At 48.1% G+C, this 8403-nt stretch overlaps 1 pseudogene; it reads left to right on the forward strand.

The window, feature by feature from the left end:
• The first annotated feature begins 1345 nt into the window (after positions 1-1345).
• On the forward strand, positions 1346-3380 carry LOC116070791 (annotated as a pseudogene).
• The last annotated feature ends 5023 nt before the right edge of the window (positions 3381-8403 follow it).

Raw genomic sequence — 8403 nt, forward strand, 5'->3', positions numbered from 1 at the left:
GGATTAAAGGCATGTGCCACCACCACCGGCAGTTATAAAGTTTTATAAAAATAACTAAAATTATTTAGTCACTAGCTCAAAACATTTAATTTCCTTTGGTCATTTTAACTTTTATGTGTTTATGAGGCATGGCCCACCTTTAATCCCAGATCTCAGGAGGCAGCAGCATGTGGATCTCTTCAAATTTTGAGTCTGAGTCGAGGCTGGTCTACACAGCAAGTTCTAGGTCAGCCAGGGCTACTCAGAGAGATCCTGTCTCAGATAAAAATTGTGTTTATATTTTTTCTTTCTTTCTTTTCTTTTTTTTTGGGGGGGGGGGGGTTCAAGACAGGATTTCTCTGTGTAGCCCTGGCTGTCCTAGAACTCACTCCATAGACCAGGTTGGCCTTGAACTCAGAAATCCGTCTGCCTCTGCCTCCCAAGTGCTGGTGAGAGGTTAAAAATTTCAAACTGTACTGTGGAAACTTAACAGTTGAACTCAATGGGAGACTAGCTCCCAGGACTTAGAAGAATGGGAAACTAGCTCCAAGAACTTAGAAAAATGGGAGACCAGCTCCCAGGACATAGAAGAATGGGAGACCAGCTCCCAGAGCTTAGAGACCGGAGCGGCCTGGTAGGAAAAAAGAAAAATGAGGTAACAAACAATTGCCAGGTGGCTAACCTGCTTCTGAACCCTAGCACAAGCCAGCACCAATCAGAGACTACCCCATACTTTCCCCTGCCTTAGTTTCCCCTTCTTCCCTAGCAACTGTGTAGGTATAAAAACCTGTTTAAATTTTTGCTTGGGGCCAGACTCCTCTACCCCTGCATGGGATATGAGTCTCGCCCAGCTCTGAATAAAAGAACCTTTGCTGATTGCATCAAGTACGTGTCTTGGTGGTGTTTGGGGTCATCGTTCCCGAGCCCTGAGTGTGGGGTCCTTCCCCCCATTTTTTTAACAGCCCTTACAGATGGTGAGTTGGCCGGGAAGGTTGACCACCCTGCACCAACAAGAATGCTCTTGGAGGTAAGCTGAGGTCCGGACCTCCCACCCGTGTCTGTCTGCTCCTGTGTCTGTCTGCTCCTGTGTCTGTCTGCTCCTGTGTCTGTCTGTGCCTCCTTTAGCAATCACTGTTACTTTTGGTCCTGCAGTTTTGCATCTGTGATTTATTTCTGTAGATTTGTGGTTTTGGTGACTGCTGGTACGGTGCTTGTTGGCCTGGCCAGCTACAAGTCGCCCATCTTGAGGGACGCCTCAAGAGGGGAAGACTATGGGAGCCCTCCATTGGTATTTTGAGGAGTGCCACGTTTTGGTTGAGTGGACGGATAGTTTCAGTTTCTTTCAGCGCTCTCAGAGTGGCTGAGTGTGCATCAGGCTTTTTATTTCCTGTTTTTTCTGCCTTTCTGGTGTGTTTGTGTGGACGTTGACGATGGGACAGGCTATTGTAACTCCCCTGACCTTGACCTCGGACCACTGGATGGACGTTAGGGACCGTGCTCACAATCTCTCAGTTGAAGTGAAGAAGGGACCTTGGCAGACAGACGTTCTGCTGAATGGCCTGCCTTTAACGTAGGATGGCCACCAGAGGGAGTATTTGACTTAGAAGTGATATGAGCTGTTAAAGGTGTCTTTCCAACAAGGACCGGGGAGACACCCCAATCAGCAACCATATATCGTTGTGTGGGAGGACTTGATCTCCAGTCCTCCGCCATGGGTCCGGCCATGGGTCTGGATACCTAAAACTCACAGTAAGCCAGGTTCCTGAGTCCTGGCTCTGCAAGACCACCAGACCTCTAAGAACAAGGAGCCCTCCGGAGTGGCTCCCATGCAGATTTACCCTGACACTCAATCAGACCTCCTTCTCCTACATCCTCTTTCTCCCCCTTACCCACCAACTCTACCTCCCCAACCTCATCCTGCACCACCTCCCCAACAGGCAGCAGTGGCCTCAGCGCCTCGGGAAGATTTTACAGGCCCTGCCCAAGGGACCCACAGTCCCAGGGGAGCGCCTCCCGATAACGCTCAGATCCTTCCATTGCGTGCCAAAGGCCCTCCCCTAGCAGAAGAGGGGGGCCTTCAGACCCTTCAATATTGGCCCTTTTCATCTGCTGATATATATAGTTGGAAGACTAACCACCCTCCTTTTTCTGAGGACCCCACCAGACTAACTTCTTTGGTGGAGTCTCTTATGTTTTCTCACCAGCCCACCTGAGATGACTGTCAGCAGCTCTTGCAGACCCTCTTTACAACAGAAGAAGGAGAGCGGATCCTAGTGGAGGCTCAAAAGCATGTTCCAGGAGCTGATGGGTGGCCCTCTATCTTACAGAACATAGATGCTGGGTTCCCTTTAGAGCGTCCCAATTAGGATCATAATTCCCCTGAAGGACGAGAAAGGCTGCGTGTCTACCAGCAGACTCTCGTGACAGGTCTCAAAGGGGCGACAAGGAAGCCCACCAAATTGGCTAAGGTAAGAGAGGTGGTCCAGGGGCCAAATGACTCCCCATCTGTGTTTCTGGAATGACTTATGGAAGCCTATTGTAGGTATACCCCTTTTGACCCTGCTTCTGAGGAGCAACAGGCAGTGGTTGCCATGTCGTTCATGGGACAGGCGGCCCTGGACATTAAGCGTAAGCTGCAGAGACTAGAAGGATTGCAAGACTTGACTCTGAAAGATTTAGTGAGAGAAGCAGAAAAAGTGTATTATAAGAGAGAGACTGAGGAAGAGAAGGAGCAGAGGAAGCAAAAGGAGCAAGAAGAATGTGAGAATAAGAGGGAAAAGAGGCAGAACCAGAACTTAACATGAATCTTGGCCGCAGTGGTAGGAAAAAGTCCTCATGTAAAAACCAGGGAGAAGACAGGGCAGATAGGGTACCTGGGCAACACTCGCCACAGACCTCTTGACAAAGATCAATGTGCATATTGCAGAGAAAAAGGACACTGGGCCCGAGAGTGTCCTATGAAGAAGGAGCAGGCCACGCCACGAGTCCTAGCCTTTGGAGAAGAAGATTAGAGGGGACGGGGCTCGAAGCCCCTCCCCGAGTCTAGGGTAACTTTAACCGTGGAGGGGAAGCCTGTAGATTTCTTAGCAGATACCGGAGCTCAACATTCTGTACTATTACAGCCTATGGGAAAGACAAAAAAAGAAAAAACTTGGGTAATGGGTGCAACTGGACATCAACAATATTCTTGGACTACTAAAAGAGTAGTAGATTTGGAAAGAGGACAAGTGATTCACTTGTTTTTGGTGATTCCAGAATGCCCCACCCCCCTTCTGGGACGGGACCTGCTGACAAAAATGGGTGCTCAGATCTTCTTCACCCCTCAGGGGCCTGAGATAATGGCAGAAGGATCAAAACCAGGCACTATGGTTTTGACTCTCTTACTGGCCGATGAACACTGACTACTAGAAACTGAGGCCCCGGCCTTGACAGTTCAGCAGTAACAGAAATGGCTGGATGAGTTTCCTGAAGCTTGGGCTGAGACTGCAGGCTTGAGACTAGCAACTCAGGCGCCCCCAGTTGTAGGTAGTAGATCTCAAGGCTACTGCTGTCCCCATTTCAGTGTCCCATGAGCTGGAAAGCCAGGGAAGGGATTCGTCCCCACATCAACCGCCTTCTCCAACTAGGAGTTTTGTGCCCCTGCCGGTCTCCCTGGAACACACCCCTGCTGCCAGTTAAAAAATCTGGCACTGAAGACTTCAGGCCAGTCCAGAATCTAAGAGAAGTAAATAAAAGTATCCAAGATATTTACCCCACTGTGCCCAACCCTTATAACCTACTGAGCTCCTTACCACATGACAGACAATGGTATACTGTTTTGGCCTTAAAAGATGCATTTTTCTTTCAAACAGAAAAAAACCCCATCCAGATAGCCAACCCTACTTTGCCTTCGAGTGGAGAGATGCAGAAGGAGGGCAGTCAGGCCAACTGACCTGGACATGGCTGCCACAGGGGTTTAAAAATTCCCCAACTCTCTTTGACAAAGCACTACACCTAGACCTTGCCCCCTTCCGGATGGCTAATCCTCAATTTACCGTTCTTCAGTATGCTGATGACCTTTTATTAATAGGAGAAGACCAGGCCACCTGTCTACAAGGTACCAAAATGTTACTGAAAGAACTAGCACGCCTGGGATATCGAGCGTCTGTTAAAAAGGCTCAGATCTGCCAGTGAGAGGTAATTTACCTGGGTTATAAGCTCAGAGGGGGAAAGAGATGGTTGACAGAAGAGTGGAAAAAGACAGTGACCCAGATTCCTGTCCCAACCACCCCCCCGACAAGTGAGAGAGTTTCTGGGAACAGCAGGCTTCTGCCGGCTATGGATACTGGGGTTTGCCAGTCTGGCAGCTCCCTTGTACCCGCTGACTAAAGAGACTGCCCCTTTTGAGTTGCCAGACTCAGCAACAGGTTTTTGACAACATGAAATGGGCCCTCTTGTCTGCCCCAGCTCTGAGCCTCCCTGATGTTTCCTGTCCTTTTGAACTGTATATAGATGAAAGAAATGGAGTGGCATGGGGAGTGCTCACCCAGACCCTCAGGGCATGGAAGAGACCAGTAGCCTATTTATCAGAAAAGCTGGATGCTGTGTCTAGCAGATGACCTTCCTGTCTTAAGGCAGTGGCAGCTGTAGTGGTGCTGGTAAAAATGCTGACAAGCTGACTATGGGTCAGAAATTGACTGTGTATGCTTCCTACGCGTTACAGAGTATCATACGCCAGCCTCCAGACCAATGGCTCTCTAACGCCTGCATGACCCACTATCAGAGCTTGCTACTAAATGAAAAGGTGACCTTTGCAGCCCCTGCTGTCCTTAACCCAGCCACCCTGCTTCCTGAAACCACTGGAGAGACCGTCCTTCATTCCTGCCAAGATATCCTGGCTGAAGAGACAGGGACATGCCGAGACCTGCAGGACCAGCTGTGGCCAGGAGCTATGGACTGGTATACAGATGGCAGCAGCTATGTGATTGAAGGTAAGAGGATGGCAGGAGCAACAGTTGTAGATGATGAAAAAGTTATCTGGGCCAGCAGCCTGCCAGAGGGATCCTCGGCTCAGTGAGCAGAGTTAATAGCTCTGACTCAAGCTTTGCGGCCGGCGGAGGGATGAAAGGTCAACATCTATATTGACAGCAGGTATGCTTTTGCCACGGCCCACGTCCATGGTGCTATCTACAAACAAAGAGGGCTGCTCACCTCTGCTGGAAAAGATGTTAAAAACAGCTGAAATCTTAGCCCTCCTAGAGGCCATCCATCTGCCGGACAAAGTGGCCATTATGCACTGCCCAGGTCACCAACGCACCAATGACCGGGTGGCTAGAGAGAACCAATGGGCGGACACTGAGGCCAAAAGAGCAGCCGAAGGACTAAGTGTTCTGATGATGATAGCTGATCCAGATACTTGGAGACGTGGCCCCTTTGAATACACTCCTGAGGACCACAAGAAAATGCTACATGCAGGATACAAGGCAGAATCACCATATGTAATGACCTGGAACTGGAAAATATATTTTACCTCAGCTGGAAGCTGAAAGATATCTTGATCAGCTACACCGTTTAACCCATCTAGGATCTAAAAGGATGCAAGAACTGGTAAGACAGTCTCCTTATCATATACTAGGACGCTCTGAAATGACTGAAACCATTTTTAAGACTTGTAATGCCTGCCAACTTGTCAATGCCTCCTCTCCCAGGGCCCTTAAGGGAGCCCACTTAAGAGGCTGGAGACCTGGTGAACACTGGGAAGCTGATTTCACTGAAATCAAATCTACCAGATATGGTAACAAGTATCTTTTAGTGTTTATAGATTCCTTCTCTGGATGGACTGAGGCTTTCCCTTGTAAAAAAGAAACTGCTCAAATAGTGGCCAAGAAGATAATAGAAGAAATTTTCCCACGGTTTGGTCTACCTAAGGTAATCGGGTCTGACAATGGACCTCTTTTGTTGCCCAGGTAAGTCAGGGACTAGCCAAGATCCTTGGGGTGGAATGGAAATTACATTGTGCTTACAGACCCCAAAGTTCAGGACAGGTAGAGAGAATGAATAGAACCATAAAAGAGACCTTGACCAAATTGTCAATTGAGACTGGCGTAACAGACTGGATAGTCCTTCTTCCCTTTGCCCTTTTTCGAGCTAGAAATACTCTGGGGAGATTTCGGCTCACACCCTTTGAACATTTATATGGCAGCCCCCCTCCAGCTACTGCACTCAATGCCTTTCCAGTAAAGGAGTCTTTTTATCCCATCACCCTCCTTGGCAGGTTAAAGACTCTTGAACGCATACAGAGAGAGGCCTGGGAGCCCCTAGCTGAAGCCTACAAGCCTGGTGACCTCCAAGTGCCACAGGTTGGAGACGCTGTGTATGTGAGAGGTCACCCTGCTGGGAATCTTGAGCCTCGGTGGAAGGGACCCTACATCGTCCTCCTGACCACCTCTATGGCTGTCAATGTAGATGGCATCTCATCCTGGATCCATGCTTTGCACATCAAGAAAATGCCCTCATCAGCAGACGGATGAACAGTGGAAAGGACCCCAGACCCCCTCAAGATTAGACTGGTTAGGGCCAGTGGTGATGTTTCTGGCTCTCATTCACCCAGCCTCCCATAGCCCCCATGTTCCTCAATTGCTCACTTGGCAAGTCCTTTCACAGACCGGCGAAGTAGTCTGGAGCACCACCTGTGAAGCCCCTCCCCATACTTGGTGGCCTACCCTGACCCCAGATGTGTGTGCCCTGGCTGCCGGTACAGTGGGAGGAGGGTGGGATAGTGCAGATACAAGTCTAGCAGAATCCATGAAAGCGTGGTATCCCAGAAGTAATGTCCAACAAGCTCTAGGTTGCAGATATGGGGGGGAGGGGTAGAGATAGGGTTAAAAAGAGCCCTTTCTATGTCTGTCCCTGAGATGGGAGGTCCAGAAGTATGGCTCGAAAGTGTGGTGGCCTCAAGTCCTTTTATTGTGCCCAATGGGGCTGTGAGACTACAGGTCAGGCTTACTGGAACCCTTCATCTTCTTGGAATTTAATTCAAGTAAAAAAAAAAACTTTACTAGCCCCTCCTGTGATCACCACAGGTGGTGCAACCCCCTTGCCATAACTTTTACTGACCAAGGAAAAAAGTCACAAGACTGGATACAGGGGAGGGCATGGGGCTTATGGTTTTTTCAATGGGGATATGATCAAGGAATCATGTTTATTATTCAACTAGTAATTGCAGCACCTCCCAGGACAGCTATGGGACAGAACCCCATATTGCCAGTAGCAGCCCCTAGGCCTCAGGCTGCAGTAGTCACGGCAGTCCCTGCCCTTAACAGAGCTCAAGCTGTTCTACCATCCTCTTCTAGCATTATCCCAGCACCTATTTCAAATACTGCTGATGCTATAATAAACATGGTCCAACACGCGTTTATTGCTTTGAACCACTCTAATCCAAATGCCACCAAGTCCTGTTGGCTTTGCTCTGCTACTCCACCCCCCTATTATGAAGCTATTGGCATAGATGGAAACATAACACAAAATCTCAATCCTGAATATTGTAGATAGTCCCAGAGTGGTCAGGTCAGATTAACCCTGTCCTCTGTTTCTGGACAAGGACTTTGTATTGGACACTTTCCAGCAAATAAGAGTCACTTTTGTAGCCTCAATTATAGTGTTAACTCCTCTAATAGTTGATGGGCCTGCAACTCTGGTTTGACTCCGTCGTGCGTCCACCCAGCAATCCTCCGAAAAGATTTTTGTGTTTTGGTTCAGTTAGTTCCAAGGTTACTATATCACACTGATTCTTCATTTTTAGATGAAATGGAAAAAAGGAGCAGATTCAGGAGAGAGCCTGTAATTTTGACCCTAGCCATAATGTTGGGCCTAAGTGTGGAGGCAGGAGTGGGCACAGGGGCCACGGCACTGATCCAACAACCCTACTACTTTGCAGGACTCTGACAGGCTATAAATGCTGATCTTAAATTATTAGAAGATTCTATTGCTGAGTTAAGAGATTCACTGACCTCCCTATCTGAAGTTGTGTTACAAAACAGAAGGGGCCTAGATCTGTTATTCCTAAAGGAAGGGGGGTTATGTGCTGCTCTAAAAGAAGAATGTTGTTTTTATATAGACCACTCTGGTGTAGTCACAGATAATTTAAATAAATTAAAAGAAAGACTAAACACCAGACAGAGAGAAAGAGAAAGCCAACAAAGCTGGCTTTGAATCATGGTTCAATAAGTTGCCTTGGTTCACTACCCTGCTATCCTCCCTAATGGGCCCTTTAATAATCCTGTTCCTTTTGCTGACCTTTGGGCCTTGCATTTTAAACAGCCTGGTAGGATTTATCAGAGAAAGAATTAGTACGGTTCAGGTACTCATGCTCTGTCAACAGTATCAAACCTTAAAAAGATCAGAATCGGACGTTCTAGGTTTAGAACTAGTTCCAATAGAAGAGGA

This window comes from Mastomys coucha, unplaced genomic scaffold, assembly GCF_008632895.1.
Source record: "Mastomys coucha isolate ucsf_1 unplaced genomic scaffold, UCSF_Mcou_1 pScaffold22, whole genome shotgun sequence".
Classification (NCBI taxonomy): Eukaryota; Metazoa; Chordata; class Mammalia; order Rodentia; family Muridae; genus Mastomys; species Mastomys coucha.